The 21,246-nt window shown below is 41.0% G+C and overlaps 1 long non-coding RNA gene across 1 annotated transcript; it reads left to right on the plus strand.

Moving 5' to 3' along the window:
* Window positions 1-5,938: 5,938 nt before the first annotated feature.
* LOC124873080 lies at window positions 5,939-19,018 on the plus strand. The gene is made up of 3 exons (XR_007039432.1): window positions 5,939-6,011; window positions 6,897-6,964; window positions 18,358-19,018. It is a non-coding gene; the product is annotated as an uncharacterized LOC124873080 (long non-coding RNA).
* The last annotated feature ends 2,228 nt before the right edge of the window (window positions 19,019-21,246 follow it).

Raw genomic sequence — 21,246 nt, forward strand, 5'->3', positions numbered from 1 at the left:
TGCAGACAAATTGTGGGTGAAGCTCAAGAGATGGTCTAGGGAGGCTATGCATGCCGCAATGGTCAAAGAGCCCTCTTTATTTAAGGTCCAACCTTATGAAATGTTATAAAACACTAAGTGTGCTCTTATTGCCAAAAGTGGGCTGTAGATTATTATTAGCAGGGTTGATTTTGAATAACCTAAACCACTTTTTACTCGTACTCACACAACAGTTTGGATTCTTTGTGTGTGTCAGGATCTGCCATTTTGGGTTTTGTGTTTGTTTAGTTTCTCAGTTAGTGTTTCTGTGCTTGTTTACTGTTAGGTTATTTGTTCTTGCTGCATTCTTCTAGTTTATTAGTTCCCTTTTCCCTTTGGCCTAAGACCCGTTTTTTGTTATGATTTACCTAGTAGTTTGTTCCCCTTAAGATTAGTTGTTCTTTCCCAGCCTAGGTCTTTAGTATAGTTCTTCATGTCCCTGTTTTGTCTAGTTAGTGTTTCTTCCAGATTTAGTTTTGTGTTTTCCATTAGTTTAGCTTTTCCCCATGTCCCTGTTTAGTTCTTCCTTGAGTTACTATTTATGTTAGTTTATGTTTAGGTTTCTTTTCCCTAGAGTTGTCTCTAGTTTAGTTTAGTTCTCCCTTCCAGTCTTTGCATTCTCTAGCTCCCGTTTCCATAGTAACATATTCCCTCAGTTCCCTGCAGCCTGGTCCACACCTGTTTCATGTTTCTTCTGATTACCTGCCTCCTTGTCTCATTGCTCCATACTCCACTTCCCTCAGTTTATAAGCTCTCTAGTTTTCATTGTTCCCCGCTGGTTCCTTACGTTATCAACCCTTGCTATCTTCCAGAGTTTCTCCTTGTGGTTTGTTTTCTGTTTTGCCTCCTGAACTTGTGCTTTTGGATAACCTGCCTGTACTCTGCCTGCCTGCCTTCTGTAAGTCCACCTTCAGTTTCATTATTAAACTTCATCTACTCACCATGCGGCCTCCTCGCCATGTTATGCATCCCGGTCCTGCCTCCAAACCCACAACACTAACAGTGTGACATTATGCTCCTCTCAACAGTGGTTACCAACCCAGCCAATATTTACACATGGAGCCCATATGTATAAGAAACAGGCTGAAAAATGGGCTCCAGGTGTGACTGTCTGCAGGTTAGACAATGGTCAAGTGTTAATTGCTTATATATGTTTAAAGTGGGACCCATATGTGTCCTTAATGCATTGCACAATTTAAACTGATTTTCTTGAAACTCATTTGAGGCCTAGCTTTGACCCTCAGAGGTTGCTGATATGGGTTGTATTTAATCAGCCCAAGTGGGTCCCAATAAGAGTTTCTAAACAATCTGAAAAGGTATGGAATTTGATTTTCTGCTCTTCCAAATCTGAGTAAGTACAGAAAGACAGATTAAGTGTGAAAAAAGTTTGGGTTTCCAGACTTTATATCTTATTCTATCATCGAAAAGAAAAAAATTGGAAGTTCTGGGAAAATAAAGAGCTATTTACATTCATTTATATTTAAATGATGACATTTAGTTTTGGTCTGCCTTGTCACAACTTGAGTTTTTGTTCAAGTTATTGATCATTTAAGTTTTTGAGACCTAACCGATAAACACAAACATTCTAAGTTCAAAATGGGGAATTTCACATCTTTTGGTGTCACATCTTTTTGTGAGCTAGATCCTTTTACTTGTGTGTTTAAAACTGAGCCCAACTCTCTAAAACTGGGTTCAGTTTAGATGCCAAACAAAGCCATCAAATTCCCTTTTTCCTTGGAAGTTTTTGAAATAAAGGTACAATATTTTTAATCACAAACTGTGATTTAAAGGAACTTCATGAAATCCAGGATTAGCCCGTCCATATTTTAATAAGTATTATAGACTTTAACTGAGCTCAGTGTGTCTAGACTTTAAGAAAATAGTGAAATGGCCTCTTTTCACAGTGAAAATCCATATGGGGCCCACATATACAGGTTGGCTGGGAATAAATGTGGAGGCTGCAGGTTAATAAACAGAGTTTAGCTGTATCTAAACCCAAATGGTTTTAGTGTAGAGCAGAAATCAAAAGATGCAGACCATGTGTATGTAATTCAATTATGTGGTTCATTTTAATTATGTAATTATTACAATACAAACTATGTATACTGCTTATTACAATTTTAATCCCAATTATTTCTATTCCACACTCATCTCTTCACTGTGACCGGCATAAATGTCTTGCGTTACACCATTAGAGTAGAATCATTTATAGCTCCACCTATGCATTTCCTCCAGAACTCAGAGACACTTATTATTTTGTACTCTTAATGCATATGCCTCTGTTCATATACAGTGAGCATTATGAGGGTGCTCTCAGGGAGAAAATCCCCACTGTGGGTAAATGTCATGAAGAAAAAAAATTCCCTCGTGTGCCAGAATAGAGTTAACCTTCACCATTTTGTTCCGCTGAGCCCACCTCTCAGTGAAGCGCCTTACAAAGATATGCTCACGTCTCCTCAGCCTGCGCCTCCTTCTTCCTTTTTACGGCTTTCATTACGCGAATGGGGAGCGGACGCTGCTCGCCAGATGCCCTTTTCTTTTTGCAAGTGTGTTGAGAAAGCATACATTTTAATGACGGGACCTTTACTTTTAAATAACTGTGAAGAGAGGTGGGGAAATAAATTGCTGTTCAAAAGGAGATAACACACCTTGCATTGTGGGATTGTTGGGGATTGGCCAGCTGTGTGGCAGCAACCCCGGTGTTGAGACCATCCTGTATAAATTAGGATAAAAATAGCCTCATCTGGTCTAGTATTGCCAGGGGTGTGCTTGAGTGCTCGAGCACATGCTTAATATACAGCTGTGGGTGTGTGTTTGTGGGGTGGAACTCTGAGGCAGGATAGAAAGAAGAAAAAAGAGCATGCATATGTCCCGAGTGCAGCCTGGATGCAAGATGGCTGTATGTGCAAGTGGGCACGTGAGTGCACACAAACTTTTGTCTAAAACCCACCTCAAGTGTAATGCAAACAGTGGTGGCAGTGTGTGTGGTTATTGTTTTCTCTTTGCTTGGATCCCAGTAAAGACCTCCAGGCCTGCACCGCCTGCCTGTCACTGCGGCCATGCTGCCGTCGGCGGCCAGCTTCAGCTTCGTGGTGCAGCCAAAGCCCTGGCGCAGGCCCCGCAAGGAAATTAAAAGGGGATTAAGGCTGGCTGACACTTTGTGGCCGATTACTCATTTCTTTTTCTGAGTGAGAAGCCGGGGTGGCAGTTTGGAGTGGCATCTTGACTTGGTTGGGAAGAGCTGGGTGGGGTCTGGGGGGGCAAGGATATTGAAGGCCATCTGAGCGTCATTCACAGATTCATCCCACAATGAATTCAGCATAATTTACTTGACCATACTATTTACGTATAGTTTAAATTGATATGCAGAACTCACAATACAATACTGAAGAATCATACACACACACATTATTGCTAAAGTATTAGCTCACCTGCCTTCATATGAACTTGAGTGACAGCCTGTTCCTAATCCGTAGGATTTTATATGTCATTCCACCATTTGCAGCTATAATATCTAACTCTTCTGACAAGGATTTCCACAAGGTTTAGAAGTGTGTTTATGGGATTTCTTGACCATTTTTCCAGGAGAACATTTCTGAGGTAAGACACTGATGTTGGATGAGAAGGCCTGCCTCACACTCTCTGCCCTAATTTATCCCAAAGGTGTTTGGTTGGGTTGAGGTCAAGATCTTCAGTACAAAACTCATTTATCTATCCACCTGAAATAAATTATTTGGAAGAATGACTAAACATTTTGGGGAATATGCTGCATTTTAACAGATAAAATTATATAATTAGGTCAGATATGTATGGTCAGTAAAATATATTGGCCAATCAAAAGGCAGCATTTAAAATGTAATGTAAAATCTCCATTAAATCAACTTTAGATGGGGGTGCAACAATACATTCAATTTATGAGAAAATACATACACAATATTAAGGGCACAAGGATCAGAACAGATTTACAGATTATTAAGCCTTTCATGCATAGTAGTCACCACAGTGGACAGCTCTTCAGAAGCTGTCTTCTTTTGTGTGAGTATTTATGTCATAAAATTTCTGACCGTCAACCAGACATAAAGAGCACTTTTAAAATATCTTTCCAGCTCTATTATAGTACAACACTTTTACAAGTAAAAGAAGTGACATGAACTAAAAACTAATGACTCCTTAATGAATGTAATTCTGTCATCTCAGTTTAAACTTTTTTACAGGTCATATTTTATTTTAATTGTTTACAGCCTTCTGTTGTGAAACGGAATAAATCTACCATTCAATGTAATATTTTAGGGGTTTAAATCATTTATGTTAGCTTGGTAACAAATTAGCCCTGTCAGCTTGAGCTAACATTGCTAATGGTGAAGAAAATACATAAAAAAACAATGAAGTGACAGACAAGACAGGAACTATTTGTAAGCACTTTAAGAAAATATTGTTGTACACCATGGCTGGCTAACAACGCTTAGGTTAGCATCTGGCCCACGGTATCTTATTCAAACGCAGCATTGTGGCACGCTGCTCACACACACACACACACTCTCTCTCTCTCTTGTTGTTACTGCCCTACTCCCTGACCCAGTCAAAAAATATAGCTGAGGGAGTAGCAGGCACGTAACAGAAGCCAATAGCGTGCTTAACAGACTCTTCGAGACATGTCCACAACGGAAAGGAACAAACTTGTGAATTGTGTTAGCGGACTTAAAGTTAACAAATCCAATTTAACAGAAGCTAAACGGTCCGCTAACAGTTTCCAAAGTTAGCAAAAACACTAATCAGCTAAATGAAAGATTAGTTCCGCTTGTAGCTGTTAGCAGATTAGCGGGACTGTGCCCACCACTGAAAACACAATATTTTTTATTCTATGAAAACAGAGAAAATAATTTTGTTTTCCCTGTAGCCTTATTTTTTTATTTTAGCCAGAGATACACGGCTTCCTTTAAGGGCTAGTTTCCTGGTTTTAAGAGATTTGGACTACATTAAATCATGGAGGCCGAGTTACTTCTAAATGTGTATTTCAGCAAGCTACCGAAAATTTTTAATTACTAACACTAGAAGCTTTTTCTGTTTTTGACTGAACAGTTAAAATGGTGAAGATACAAGCGTAAAAACTTGAACTGACTACACAAAAACAAAAACTGAAAATGGTTGTTACAATCCGCTAGGTAGGCTATGAGTACGCTACTACGTATGTGCAATTTTGTTTATTTTAAAGGTTGGTGCTTGTGTAAGCAGATACTCTAGTATTGTTTTTAATAGTTTAGTAGTTTTCATGCTATAAGAGTTGCTGTGAGGATGCCTCAGATTCAGATTTGGATTTATCATCCTGTTGGTGTGCATATTTAAGCTATTCACATTTTAAGACCATTCTGAAGTACTATGATAATTAATTAAAAGTATAGACTAATAGTCTTTTAACATGAAGCATAAAATTAAATCCCAGCATTAGCTACTAAAAATTTGAAACCACCCTCCACTTCTGAACTCTGTTGCTCTAATAGCAGGTCATGTAACCTCTCATTGTAATCAACATTTCCTTTCATTTGACCAGCTTACTCTTGATCCCGACATTAAATATGCTAAGCAGCTAGTCCCCTTTTTGATTGTGATGCACAACAGGCAGCTCAGGTTTACTGCGTCTTTGTGTTAGAGCTCAATATCATCGCTGCAGGGGAAAACAAACTGTACAGATGCCAGTGTTTGGTCTGCTAATTAGCAGTTTGTATTAGTAATTAATAGGCATTACCAGTCAACCAGGCCCCTTGCTCGGCTGCCTGTGAAGGGGATCCAGGCAGCACAATCCCCCTGCAGTGCCACGGCACAAGGAGAACATTTCCGCACTGCGGTTGCTCCCGAGGCCAATTGCAGTCATTGTTTACCAAAGGGAGCATTCAACATAAGCATGAAAGGCCTGAGCTGGAGATGGGAGTTGGATTTCAGAACGTTTTCCAGGGATGCTTTCTCCAGCACAAATTATGGATTGGTTCCTTTGAACAGTAAGTCAAAGTCAAAATTTATATTATCAAAATTTAAATTTGTCTTTTAGCCTGGATTTTATGTTGGTTTGGTGTTACTATGTTATCTGGTTAAGAAGAAAAGATGGAGGAATGCAGCGATTCTTCAACATAAACTTCTGTTTGATGGTAACCAAGTCTTCAAAGGACAGAAAAGAGTCGCAAATTTGTCTTGTGATTTATTTTATACTTTCATACAAAGTGCCTTTGAAACATGATAATAACGGTTGAACATTTTTCACGTTGTGTCACATGACAATCCCAGCTGTCAAAGTATTTTGGTATATATGTAATGTGTTAGACCAAGATAAAGTAGTACTTAAAACTGTGAAGTAAAACGAAAAAAGAGCAAGTAAAATCTGAAATCTGAAAACATAAATTAAAAAGACAAAGAGCAATTCAAATGATCAAAATAAAAAATACCATAATATTGAAATGATCTAAAGCAAAAGCACGTTGAATAAGAATCTCTTCAACTGCTTTTTAAATTAGTCTCTCAAAAATCAAGTTTTAGATCTGGTCCTTGAACCTACAAGCAGATTTTGGATCGAGGCTCCGAAGGCTTAGAGTATGTGGCTTTAACATTGTAGAGATACAGGAAGGTGGTTTATCATGCAGGTCTTTGAGACACACCTCAAATTATTTGAAAAGCTCAAAATCAGATCATTACCCTGAACACAACATCCCCACTGTGAGCTATGGTGGTGGCAGCATCATGCTGTGGGGATAGGGACAGGGAGGCTGGTCAGAGTTGAAGGGAAATACAGCACAATCATGGAAGAAAATCTGTTAGAGGCTGCAAAAAACGCATCACTTTATGTTGGTCCAATACATCCATCCATCCATTGTACCCGCTTGTCCTTGCAGGGTCTCAAAGAGAATGTGGGGTGGTCACCAGCGGTCAGTGGACGAGAGGCAGGGTACACCCTGGACAGGTAACCAGTCCATCACAGTGCAACACAGAGACACAAAGGACAAACATCTATGAACACACACTCTCATACCTAGGATTTATGGAGACCAATTAACCAAACAGTCATGTTTTTAAGACTGTGGGACGAAACCAGAGTACCTGGAGAGAACCCATGCATGCAGTTGGAGAACAAGCAAACTCCATGCAGAAAGACAACAGGTTGGGATTCAAACCCATGACTGTCTTGCTGCAAGGCAACAGGGCCACCAACTGTGCCAGCATGCAGCATGGTCCAATACATGAAATCACAATAAATATGTTTCAGTCTTGGTTGTAACATGACAAAGTGTAAAAATGTTTAAGGGGTGTGAACACATTTGGAAGGCATTGGAGGTTAAACTGTTGTAGTAGTTCAAAGATATATTAATAAATGCTTTAAAATGGTTAAACATTCAGTTCGACCATTGATTTGGGTTGATGACAAGCTGAGGAGTGGCGAGCACGAGGTCGAGCAAGGTGTGGTGAAGTGCCAGCAGGGTTATCAATTATCCAGAACGCAGTGGCACTCTGGCTTCCTCCAGATCCGGTGTTAAATTAAGTTGTCAGTGCTGTCTCTCTGATTTCCCTCATCACGCAAGCAGACGGTGATGGCGTGTGACAGCCGCTTGCCGGAGCGCCTCGCTGGCTGCCTCTTCGTATCTCGCCTGCAATTCATCAGCTTCCGAGCAAACTGATCCAGCCGCAGCCTCCACGCCAGCACACGCAGCGTTGCACCAGAGCCAGCCGGCCCACCAAGCATTAAAAAAAGGAAAAGAAATATCCTCGGATCACCTTCCAAAAACCTAACGTAGAGAACGGGCTGAGGTGGACTTTTGCCCCCGCGTCTGGTTTAGGAGTGGCGGGTGTTTTGAACTTGAGGGTGTGTTTGTGCAATGAGGAGAAAAAGAGTAAGACTGTTGAACTTGGGAACTCTGGGGTCCTGTTGGGATAAGGTCTCAGGTGAGGGCAGAGGATATAAGACACCAAGCAGGGAATCATGGCATCTGGGCTAAAGGGCATTACTGAGTTGAAGGGCACTGCAGCATTCAGCCACAAAAGAGAAAGAGAGGCAGCAGAGGACAATCAGGTGACAGGAAGGAAAAAAGGGATAAGTGTAAAGGCAGCAGGGCACTAAGCTCTTGCACTTAAGTATTTATTTGTGACGAATTGTTATGGCGGCACACTTACAAAGCACTTGTTTAATATGAAGACTGCTGGTGTGGGCCGGTGTGCTCCGAGAAGACCGAAGGGACGTGCCAAACTCTGCCCAACCCTCCACCTCCCGCCTGTGTTGGAAAAACACTTGCCGTCCCTTTACACCGTCTCTGTCTCCGCTTTGAATTAAACATTAAACACCATTCCGAGATATTAACCTACTTATTGAAAAAAAGAGGCAGTGATTTATGTCGATTTGGTTGGCTCTCAATGCTGCCCAGCTGTCACTGCCGAGCCTGTAACCTAAATTATCCAGCAATGCTCTTTCACTCCGGTTTAGGGAATAAGCAGTGCTTTAACACTTCAAAAAGGCGCCTCTTTGCTAACTTGGAGCTCTAGCTTTATTTTTAAGTTCTGTAATTATTCAATCATGGTGATAATAAGTGCCTTGTTGACCTTGTGGATAAAGAATATCTTCTTTTATCTCTACACTTCATGTTTTCCAGGCTAATTTGAGAAAACAGTGCTTAATCTTTCATCAAACAAGCAGCAAAACATTGAGCCTTTGGATCCTCGGCACCACAGCGGGAGAACCTCCCCAGTTAATGCGCAGCTTCCAGGGCCCGGGTGCAGAACTGGCAATGGGTCTGGCTGCCATGGATCAAACAGCCATAACCTCCTGTTCCAAAGATAAGCTGCAATCAGATCTGCGGGGGATCTTTAACCGGAGAGGGAGGGTGTTTGTGTGGAAAAGAGGCCGAACAGACGGGGGAAGTAAGCATGAAAAAGAACGACAGGGTGGGAGGGGTGAGGATTCATACGAGTGTGTGCGTGGTTCATCGCTGACGTGCCTGAATGGGACCCCGAGGGGGGCCACGGACCAAGCCCCTGCGCTTAATTGGGCACTCAAATGTTACCAGGTCCCCTTCCCAGACGACTTGGAGGGGACACATGGCCAAAGTGAGGGAGTGTAGAGGAGCTTGTGGAGAAAGGAAATGGAGCAGAGGGTTTAGCACCTCCTGTGGCCAAGTGTTTTTTAGCTCCCTCTGGGTTTTTTCACTTGGGAACGTGGACCGACTGAGCAATGGTGCATTAGTCTTTGCTCTGTGCCAAAGGATGACAGGGCAAAAGAATCGGCTTGGTGGTAGTTTCACTTTCATTTTTGCATTCACTGAATTATTAAAGGCCATTGAATAACCTGAGCAATAAACATTAAATACAGGGTTACAGCAATGAAGTTCTGTGTATTTTATTGTAGGGTTGTATGTGATAGAACAACACAAAGTAGAATATAATTGTAAGGTGAAAGGGAAAGGATACATTTTCTCAAACATTTTCCAAATAAAAATCAAAAAAGTGTGCCACTTTTACCCATTTCCCTGTGTACTTTCTAGATCCACATTTAGCTGCAATTGCAGTTGCAGGTCTGTGGAAGGTCTGTGAAGATTATTTTCCAAGTCTTGCACAAATTCTCAGTTGGATTTAGATCTAGACTTTGACTAGGTCATTCTAGCACATGGATATACAGTGATCTAAATCAGTCCTGACATTTTACACCAGGAATCACTGGAGTACATTTGAAGTTTTCTGAGCAACCACTAGACTGACATTTTTGGATGTCAGTCTAGTGGTTGCTGAAGTTGGAATGCAAAGGAACAGTTAAACAGTTGGGAAATCTGGGGTTTTTGATCAAAACTGACAAAAATTAATTAAACAAAATTATTTCATCAAAATTTGTTTTTTTGAATTCTATCTACTCTGGCCGATTATTTATTACTTGCACATAGACGATGTTATTGATAAACAGAGATAACCATTTATTTTCTCGCTACCACAAAGAGGAGCCCAAGTACTTCCAGTGGTATTTGCATCACAATTTGAGAACCATAGACCTAAACCCTTCTATTGTAGCTCTGGCTGTATGTTTAGGGTGGTTGTCCTGCTGGAAGGAGAACATCCACCCCAGTCTCAGCCTGCAGCCTCTAAAAGGTTTTATTCCAGGTTTTATTGCCCTGTATTTTGCTCCACCCATCTTCCTATCAACTCTGACAAGCTTCTCTGTCCCCACAGCATGATGCTGCCACCACATTTCTCAATGGGGATGGTGTATTCACAGGCATGTGCACTGCTTTTTTTACTATCTCACACAGAACTACAAAACATTCACACGTAGGCCAGAAAGTATGATTTTGGTCTTATCTGACCCCATCCTGGCTTGTCGCCAATGGCAGTCAGTAGCACTGGATTTTATTTATGGTGATCAGAGTAAATGGGGATAAATACAAATGCATTTCACACTTTTTTAATTTTCCTTAAAAAATTTTCAAAACCATGTAACTTTTCCTTCTACTTTACAATTATGTTCTACTTTGTGTTAGCTTATAAGAGAAATACACTGTAATTTGTGGTTATCAAGTAACATAAAAATCAGTGTCATTACTTTGCACAGCCCATTCGTTGTTTTAAAAGTGTAAAAAACAATTTAATCTGCCTAATTGCATTGTTTTATGACACATAAAAGCAAGAATTTGTTTGAAAAATGAGTGCTAAAATCATGCTCCAGAGCAAGATGACAAGAAATCTGCATTTTTCCAGTGCATCAAAGTCTCCACTAGCTAATCCCCTTTCTTATATAAATAGCTCTTTTGATGGGGAAGGTAGCTGCCGCATGGAGCTCTAACCCTTCTGTCCCTGAAGCTACAGCCAGGATAAGCTGCGTGTTGGATTGGCACATCGGGCTGCCTGGGGCCTGCTGCTGCGCTGGCCGACCAGTACAGATGGAGGGCAGGGCTGGGCAATGCCAGCTTGTCAGTCGGATTAAAACGACTCATTTATTCACTGAAGTATCGTGCAAAGCGACCGGGCCAAAGTGGGGTGAGGCAAAAAGGAGTGGGTGGGGATGGAGGGAGATGCAGCCCTCTGCTCTCCGGTCATCCGTCCTCTCACCCTGTTCATCCCACTCTCCTTTTTCGTCGGTTACTTATCCTAGGGCTGCCAGAAGCTATTACGGCAGTGTACGGAAGGCGGACGGCGGGGTGGCATCTCCCAGTGTCCTGGTGACAGATTGCCTCTCGGCATTGGCGGCAAAGATGGTGAGGGGTGGGAAGTGATTGGCTCTGACGCTCAGGAAGTGGGCACCAAGGGCTGAAGGAGGAGGAGGAGGTGGTGGAGGAAGAGGATGACAAGACCTGGCTGTGTGACCTTTCCTATTGACCGGGTTACCGAAAGGGGCAGAGGCCCCGCCTTTAAGAGCATGCTCGGCAGCGGTGGCCACCATGGCGATCGTGGGCTGAACACGGATGCGAGGGCAAGACGAGGTAGCCCCGATGCTGACATCTCTGAAAAACCCTGCTGTCCCTGCAAAAACCTCTGCGAGGATAAGTAGAGGACGAACGGCAAGATTAGTCCAAGACTCACCTCTGGAGTTTCAGTGCTGCTGCCAACATCAATCCTCAAAGTCAAGCGGTGTCAGGGGGAACAAATAAAAACAAGATATACTGGGCGAGATGGCCAGCTATATGTATATAAATAAATCCGCTTTAGAATTCTTCTCATAATATATTAAAAATCAGTTTGAAGGATGAATTATTTTCTTCTCATTGAACAATCTCTATGAGAAACATCAAGATTTCTGCGTATTTCTCAGATAAAAATGTATCTAGAATGGGCACTAAAATAATTAGATTTCAATTAAATTGGAAGATTAAAAGCAAACCTAACTGGAAGTGATTATTAATGTAATCAAGAACAGATTGTATTACTAAAATAACTAAGATGTTCATAATGCGAGACTTATTAGTTGTATATGTGTCTCTCGAGAGTTTAAAGAAAGGGGCTTTGGAGTCTAATTCTGGTTTATAAGTGTCTGCGTTGATCTGAAATGGGAAAGGAAAAAAGGGAGGGAGAATTTAAAGTTTCTGAATCACCTTTGATCCATCTAATGTCAACACCAGAATTGCCATGGATAGAACTGGAAAGGAGCACCTTACTTTGGGTCAGATGCAACTTGCGTTTCTGCTCTGGGGTTGCGTTGCCTCTGTCTCTCTCAGCCTACTTATATATATATATATATATATATATATATATATATATATATATATAAATGACTTTTCTGTTCCCACAGCGGTTCTGCCTGACCAGTCTGATCTTGGCAGCTGTCAGTTCTGTCTTGGTTCCTTGAATTACCTGGTGGACCCACTTTGTGGATTCTGAACCAGCTTGGATATGAAGAAAAAGCACTCTTGAAGTTGATTAGTTGTGCACACGACCCTGGTTGATGTCCAAGGTGAACATAGCAAAGCTTGTGATGATCAGCAGTGTTCGTTATTTTGCTCTTTCACTATTTTGTACCTTTTGTAGTTTAGGTTTTTCTCTACTTTTATAGGTAGGAAATGGTGCGGTATACCACAGGTCATTTTGTACTGATCATGCGTCAATTCGTATCCATCAGATTAATATTTTGTATTTATCTGACCATTTATCTTCATAGCTCCTAGGAAAGCTTACAACAACAACAAAAACTGATACATCATAGTTTAAGTACATGGAAACAAATGGTTTGTTCACAGGTACGAAATGGATATAGGAAATGGGTGTACGACAAGGCAAAGCCTGGGCAAACCCAATGCATTTATCCCAACCAAATCTTGACTGGGTGATCAGGCTGTTCCAACTTAGTTGGGCAAGGATTCTTAAAGGGTTCTCTGGTTCTTTCTCTAGTTCCTACTCTCAAAACTTGAGCAGCTCATTGGGAGCTGGAACCCTGGGGAAAGAGTTGTCATGTGAGTTTATCAGCCAATCAGGGGAGGAATTGGAACAATGTGAGAGACAACTAATAATATTGATTGATTCAAACATTTTGTTAGATCTGCAGAAACCAAAATGTTAATAATCTGTTATTCTAGCCATAATAACAGTATCATAACTAAGGTGGTTTTCAAATGTAAGGTTTTCAAACATATAATAATTCGAATGCATAAAAAGACAGGTTTACATTTTAGTTTAACAGATTAACCAACATCTCGGAGTCTTTTAAAAGCGTTCTTAATTCCAAATTAGCAAAATAAGACCTGGTATGTAAAAAAAAAACTTTGGCAGACATTGACATGCATTCAGACAAACCTGTTTTGAGCATAACATTTTGAAGTCATAAAAACATTCATAAATTGGTGACTCAGGATGTCATATGCAAGAATAAAACATTAGTTTGACTAGATCTTGAAGGTCTGAAGCACATTTTGAAGAGCGCTGAAGGACAGTGGTTCTTGTAAATTAATGGTCAAATCTAACATGTTTGTTTTCCCTTCGTCTGCATAAAAGTCATCCTAAAAGTAAAAAGTGCCAAAGTAGATGCACTGAACAGGTCTGGAGTCCTCTGTTTCCAAGTGGCACACACCCAGGTCAGTGATAGGCCAATTCTGTGTACGTGTTCATAAAAGGGGGGACAAGTAGGGGGGTGGAACGGGTGGAGCTTGGAAGGGTTTTATCGGGTCTAATTACTCCAGATCGCAGTAATTTACAGGTTGACAGCGGGGAGAAATCGGCAAGATTCACACTTCTGCGGGTCAGCATCTGTCGCCATTACCGCACGGTGAACATTGCCGGTTGGCTGGTCGGTCGGTGAGTGGGAAGGAACTGTAAACAACAAGCACCGTGTGACAGATTAGCAGCACAGGCTAAAGGACCTTCCACTGACACATCATTTCTCTCGCTCTGCGAGTCAGTTTGGCAGCAGCTGTCACCGATAAAATAGAAAAGGCAGGAGATGGGGAGGGGATGCGAAGGTAGCTTTTGTTCCAGATCTAGCGAGGTGGATGGTGGAAGGAGCAGAAGGAGGAGAAAGGAGGAAGAAAATGGAGATGGGAGGGAGGGTTAGTGAGAGTGACCTGTTTTAAAAGTCTGGCCTCACTTTTTAATGGTGTATTATCTGAAAAACCAGGGCAGGGTAACGTCAAACAGTAGTTTTCCGCTGACTCTAATTACCCTGGCTGTTTCTTTTTTAGGTCTGCAGTACAAATTGCCAGTGTCATTCTGAAGAGGTAATTTTAGCTCCATTTGCATCAGCTTGTGTGGTACAGTCAGCACTGAGCTGTCCCAAGCATTATCTTGGTACATCCTGTCTGAGCACATTTGTTAAAACCGGCAGCCCTAAACTATCCATGAGGCTCTGGTTCCTCTGGACCGGCGCAGCTGAGAGCTAAGTCGGTCCGGTGCCAGACTGAGCTGGTGGGATACTCTGCTTTCCCCCCCTTTCCACCTCATTTCCAACAAACAGCTCATTCAGGCCAACTTCTGTAGTCAGGGTAATGAAAATATCCTGGCAAAAACATTTTTACCTGACCTTCGCCTCGAGGACATTTTCAAAGTTGCTGGCATGTTGTGATCTAGAGTTTTGTTAACTTCTTAGAAAGAAAAAATATTCTTCCTCTGAGTTTTTATAAATGAAGGAGCAGAAGAAAAACTTTGCAGTTTTAACACCCATGAACTGTTTTCATATTCTGTCACATTACAAAAACAAACCTCAATGTATTTTATTGGGATTTTATATCATAAACTAACACAAAGTGAAAGAAATGCATTTTTACCCCTCCTTGCTCTGACACCCCTAAATGAAACCAATGCAACAGAGTACACCTGTGTGCAAGTTAATTTCAGTTTGCTACAATCAATGTTGGTGACACAGCAAACACATGTAAGAGGTGCTCTGGTCAGATCCCCCCAAATGTAAACTTTTTGGCCTACATGCCAACCATATGTCAGACTTAAAATTATCATCATCATGGGGAAACATGGCAGTGGCAGCATCATGCTATGGGGATGCTTTTCCTCAGCAGGGACCTGGAAGCTCAGGGTTGATGGTAATATGGATGGAGCTAAATAAAGGACCAAAAATCTGTTATAGGTTGCCTGAAGCTCGATACTGGGGTGGAGGTTCCCTTCTACCAGAGTAACAAACCTAAACATCGTGGTGGTTTAGATCAACGTTAGAATGGCCAATAACAAAGATGCACTAAATTACTATTACATTTGGTAAGACTTTTAATTCAGAAATGCTTTTAGTTAGTTTTTTCATAACATTTTACTTTTATCTATATTCTGTTTAATTCGAAATGGTTTTTCAATGTACTTATAGATTTGTGTATTTTGTTTTTTGGTGACACACTGGGATTTTTATCTGTGGACGGTGCTAAATAAATAGGCTTTAAGTACACTGAGGTTGTATTGCGACAAAATTTTTAGATTTTCAAACCTATCATGTGTTGGAGTATTAGAAACCTCTCCACTGTTTCAGCTGAAAGCTCCTCTTTTTGGTGCCATATTTGCAGTCACTCGGCGAGCTGCAACTACTGTTTAACGGCACAAACATTTTCCTATTTAGACTAGTGCAGGTTTATTTTCTCTGATTGTTTAGAAAAAAAGGTACCATTGGTTACAACAATGTCAATGAATTTGTTGGAGGTTTGTTTTAAGAAGCCAGAATGTTCAGCTGTTAAATTAAGTATTTCTGGTTCATATCTGGGATTTGTTTTGCTGCAATTAAAGCAGCAGAGGGCAGATCCTCTGTCTTTATTCCACATTTCCCCAGCAGCCCTGCAACTTATTATCCATTTAATGACCAAACGTTAGACATGCGAAGCAACCTGTTTAGGATCTGTTGGTGAGTCAGGAAAATATTTTCAGAGGAAGGAAGAAGGCCCAGCGAGGCATTTTGCAGCAGTAATGATGCAGCAGTGGATCACAAAATACAATAGGTTTGGGGACAACTATGTTAAAACTGCTCCTAATGTGTTGGATGTTGTCCCAGCTTAATCCTGCTCATTCCTATTGGATTCTTTTGTCTTTTGGACTTTGACCAACCAAAGACAGTTACATAAATATTTCTGCTCTAAGTTAGTTACAAAATCATGCAGGAACTCAGGGGTGCTTTTAAAACCTTCTAATTTTAAGTACTAGTGTTTTTATAGTTTGTTTTATTTTGTGAAGCCATAAAATAAGGTGGTATTATTGTAGGAATTCTTCAAATTTCCTGGTAAATCGAATTTTTCATCAAATCCAACTTAAATTTAAAATTTCATCTTAGTTTATTAGGTATAAAAAACGTCTGGCATGTCAGTGTAGATAAACTTTATTATGAGGGGTCACCTTACTGGTTTGGGGTTTTACTGGAAATGTGTAAATATGCAGAAATATACATTTTAAGTGAGAATAAAAAACACAAACATTATTTTTGCCTGAATTAACCAGAGCAGCTGTGTCTCCATCCCCATCAGCAAGCCAATCCATAATGCTTGGTGGTCATGGGGTGATCGTGCAGGTCTGGCCTTGTCCTGTTCAATATCTAACGGCAGACTGCCTGGTGGCTACATGTGCCAACCTCCAGAGCCCCTTGGTGCCATATGGGCGCCCCAGCTCTGGTCCATTAAAGGGGCCTGAGCAGCGGTTGGAGCGAGCCCTTCTGCCCTTCCCCTGGCACTGCCACAGGGCATGTCCTCCCATTGCCAGCTGCCCAACACCGGGTCAGAGGATGCAACAGCCGCTGCCTACCTGAGTGCTGCAGCAACCAGCTGCTGGTTCTAACAAGACAAACAATGAACAGTGGTCATTAAATAAAGAAAACAAAAGCAAACGCAGTTAAAAGGTTTTGGGAATATGGGAAAAGATTTCTGTTACACTGAATTTTATAAGCTTCTTTTTCTATTCAAAATTAAAGCTAAATGTTTTAAATCTTAAATTACAGGCAATGACACTGATGCATGCAGCTGCAACACTGCATCTCATAAAGAAGACAACAGCAAACTGGGAGAAAGCCCAGGCTTATTAAATAACTAACTTTCTCCAGTAACTAGAGGCCTATACTGAAACGCCGGTTCAAACAACTCAGGATATCTTCAAATGATTTTTTTAATTAACCCTATTAAAGAGGATCACTTTTAAAAAATACCACCAAGCTGGTTACCATCACTACAAACTATTACAAATTATTCATATGTTTCATTCATGTGACCAAGTGATTTTGCTCCAGATGTCCACTTTTCTGCAATATTTCTCCTGCAACTCTCCATTTATGCATTATTTGTGATTATAGTTGATGTTAACCTTGTTCTCGCACTGTTTTCTCTTTCCCATGGAAAGTACTTCTGGCTACTCCTTTTTTCCCTGAATGGAGCAAATAACCAAATTATCTCTGCCACTAACTTTGTGTTCTCTCCTTGTTTCTATTTCCAATAGAAAGTACCCCCTGATCAGTGGTTTTGTATTAAGTAACAAAACCACTGTAGCCATTAACTGTGTGTTCGCTCTTTTCTTCCAGAGAAAGTACGCCTGGCTCAATGCTTTGTATCTATCTGTTTTTTTTTCCTGAACTGAGTCATAGATGGATTTCACTGCCATAAACTTTATGTTCTCTGCTTGTTTTTTTTTTTTTCAATAGAAAGTAGTTCTAGCAAAGGTATTGCTACAATTACCTTTGGGTACTCTTAGTTTTTCCATTCTACATAGAAAGTACTCCAAAGCAAATTGCTAAATATGTCTACGCCATCATAAATGAACAATTTCAAAGCACAGAGACCATCAAGCAAACATTTTCACAGAGATATGTTGTCTCTTTCTTAATCTGTTAAATAACTTAAGACAGTGTTTTGATTCTAACTAAATGACCTCTAAATATTTGTTTCCCTGTAGAATATGTGATGGTTGCTCCTCATTTTCTATATAAAATTTCACTACAAATATTTTTGATCAAATATTCAACCAAAACCAGTGGGTCCTGTGTTTGTTTAGAAATCTGATATATTTTTTAATTCTGAGAATATTGTGTGGATTTCATAAAAGATGAAGGCAGGATGGATCCATGCTTTATCTTGTTTAGGCCAAATTCTGCCCCTACAATCTGAATGTCGCAGCTGAAATCAAGAGTAATCGGATCGGACCCATTTGCTTTAAGGTGCATTCAGAGATGGTACCTTGGTTAGAAAGTGTTTATTTATTATGTTGTGTTTCTTATAATGGTTCTCCACAGAGTTTTTTGTACGCCCAAAAGCTGCTCACTGGATATTTTGTCTTGTTTCAACCATTCTCTTTGAACCTGAGAAATGGTTGTTGGTGAAATGCCAAGCAGATCAGCAGTTACTGAAATTCTCTGAAAACCAGTCCGTCTGTCATCAATGACCGTGGCACATTCAAAGTCAGTTAAATCCCCATTCTACCCGTTAATCCTTGCAGGGTCTCTGGGGGGCCTGTGCCTATCTCCAGCGGTTGTTGGGTGAGTGGCGGGGTAACCCCAGGACAGGTCGCCAGTCCATCCCAGTTGGCACCTACCCACACCCCTAAAAGAACCAGTACCCACTTTAGACCTGGCCGAATGTCACTGTGTTTAAATTGGCCAGCAAACTAGGTATTTCTCCAGTGTCTCCTTAACAATCTATATGGTTGCATTTCAACAGTTCCTGATTCTCTGTAATTGATTGATTTCTCTCACTTTTATTTCGTAATTGTTTTATTACCAATAAATGTCTGTTTACTTGATTTGATCATTTTGATTATTTCATTGTGTGTCTTTAGCAGTTAAATGTCTTTATTTCCGTTATAACCTCTGTAAAGCTCTCAGTGTAACACCTGACTGTATGAAAAGTGCTCTATATATAAAGTTGGATTGACTGATTAAAGCAAAAAGTAAAAGGGGCAGGAGTCCACAAGTTTTCTTCTGCCCCCATCTTTTTTCATGTTAAAACGTTTGTTCTTTGATTCTTTTGTTATTCGGTATATTGTTGTTTCTTGTTATAAATGTTCATTGACAATAATTACATAAAAAGAAATAAGATGGGACAATAAGCACCTTAAGTGAATCTCAGAGAGTGCTTCAACATGATAACCAAGCCCTGGTCTTACACCCTGTGTATTTATGAGTTAGGTTAAAATGTTGGGTGTTAAGACATGTAACACGTGTGTGGGTACCCTCTCTGAAGACGTGGAAAAAGACTGCAGGAGGAGGTTGGATGAAGGGAGAGACATCCAGCACATCACAGGGGAGTGTCAGTGTGCGTCTCAGCAGCCTGTACCTGCCACAGGACCTCAGGCCTCTTTTAATTAATCATCACACAGGATGAATAATTCAGCCATTATCCCTCGGAATAAATAGAAGCCCTGGATTTCATTCTGGAGTCATTCAGTTATTATGTTTCCTTTGGTGATGCTCTGATTGGGGCTTGGCCTTAACTCTATACACATACACAGTGTGTTGTAACTAGTTACATTTCCTTGAGTAACTTTTTAAAACCAATGTACTTGTACGAGTAGTTTTAATGCACTGCTCTTCTTACTTTTACATGAATAATATTATGTTTATAGTAACGCTACCTTTGACTACAATTAAGAAAAATTAAAATTGCGCTATCATATAATTTTGTAATGATGCAATCTTTTCCATCATCACTATGTCCCTGCCACCTTCCCTGAGATTCAGCTTCCTGGTCACTATGATCTACATCAGGTGTGGGCAGAAAAGGCAGTGAAAGTCTATCCAGCTGGCCAAATATGCTGCTAATCAAGCAGAGTTTTAATGCATGGTACCTGGAATATTATAGTCAACCAAACATTGTGTCAAAGCAGTCGGTTACAGTGTATGCACAGCAACTTTGTGGTGAATATTGTTTTGTCAGCAGGGTATTTTAAAAAGCTGTGATGTACTTTTAGCAGCTTTTTTAATATGTTTCAGTAGTAATTACTGGTTTTCTGTTCTGGGCTTTAAAACAGTGTATATACTATTATTCCTGCACTGAAGCACCTGTTCTGATCTTGGCACTCTGTCACCTTGACCTTTTACACAAGACTGAACATCCCTGAGGGGAGCTAAGTAAAAGGCCACCTCCATGTTTTCCCACTGATGTTACTGAAGCGATATCAATGGTTTTTCATTGAGAAGGGGATTTGCTGTTGCGTTTCTGGCATAAAAGGCCCAACAAGTCTTAGAAGATGGTCTGCTAAAGACTTTCAGAGAGCATGAGGGGAAGAAGGCAGATTTCCTAATTTGCTCCTGCAGAGAAAACGGAGAGCAGCAGAGGAGCAGGGAACACACCATCCCCACAGTGGCACATGGTGGTGGCAGCATCATGCTGTGGATAAGCTTGAGTGTGCTGTGGTTAGATGAGACTAAAATTTTACTTTTCGGCCTCCATGTAAAATGGCATCTTTGACAGAAAGCTAACATTGCACATCACCCTGACACAATGTCCCCAGACACCAGGGAAGGATTTTCTTCTGCATGGACAGTAAAGCTGGTCCAAGTTGATGGGCAGACAGATGAAGCTGAACGTCAGAAGAAATCTTGTTAGACGCTAGGAAGGACATGAGACTGGCGGAGGTCCACCTACACAGACACTCTCCATCCAGTCTAACTGAGCTTGTTTTATTTTGCAAAGAGGAATCTACAAAAAACTTTCTAGATGTGCAAATCCTGATGAGACACAAAAGACCTGCATTTGTAATTGCAATGAAAGGTGCTTCCCAAAAGTATTGACCCTGGGGGCTGAATACTAATGCACAGCAAACCGAGGTTGTGGTTGTAATGTGACAAAATGCGGAAAGGTTGGAGGGGTAGGAATAAAGGCTGGAAAAGTGCATAAGAGAAAAAATGTAGACTATATCATTCCTTTCGGCCTTAAGGCCAGAATGTGTGTGTTTGGGGGGAGCCGCACCTGTCAGGTGAGGCTTTAGCAGTTGATGGCGCAGAAGGAGCGCTAAATCGACTGCTATGACTGCTTATCTCTGACCGGGCAACCTGCCGGGAGCAGCCGGTCTCCAGAGGGAGCGCGCCAGGAACCCAAGCTCTGACGCTCTTCCAGGGCTCCAGTCCTGTTAATGTCTCCCCGAACAGAATGAACCACGCTGATCTGCTCTAAATACATTTCATTATCATCATCATGATTATATCACTAATTGTGTGTGCTCTGTAATGTGCTGCAGCAGCCTCCTCCTGGGAAGACTGAATGATTAAAACATGCACAGTGAACCATGCATCAAAACGTCTCTGCGGGCTTCCTTGCCAGATACATGCAAGCGCCTGCCTTGACACTCAGAGCAAGCAGGCAGCAGAGGATGTGGTCTGCCGAGGGT

Source organism: Girardinichthys multiradiatus, chromosome 8 (assembly GCF_021462225.1).
Source record: "Girardinichthys multiradiatus isolate DD_20200921_A chromosome 8, DD_fGirMul_XY1, whole genome shotgun sequence".
Taxonomy (NCBI): Eukaryota; Metazoa; Chordata; class Actinopteri; order Cyprinodontiformes; family Goodeidae; genus Girardinichthys; species Girardinichthys multiradiatus.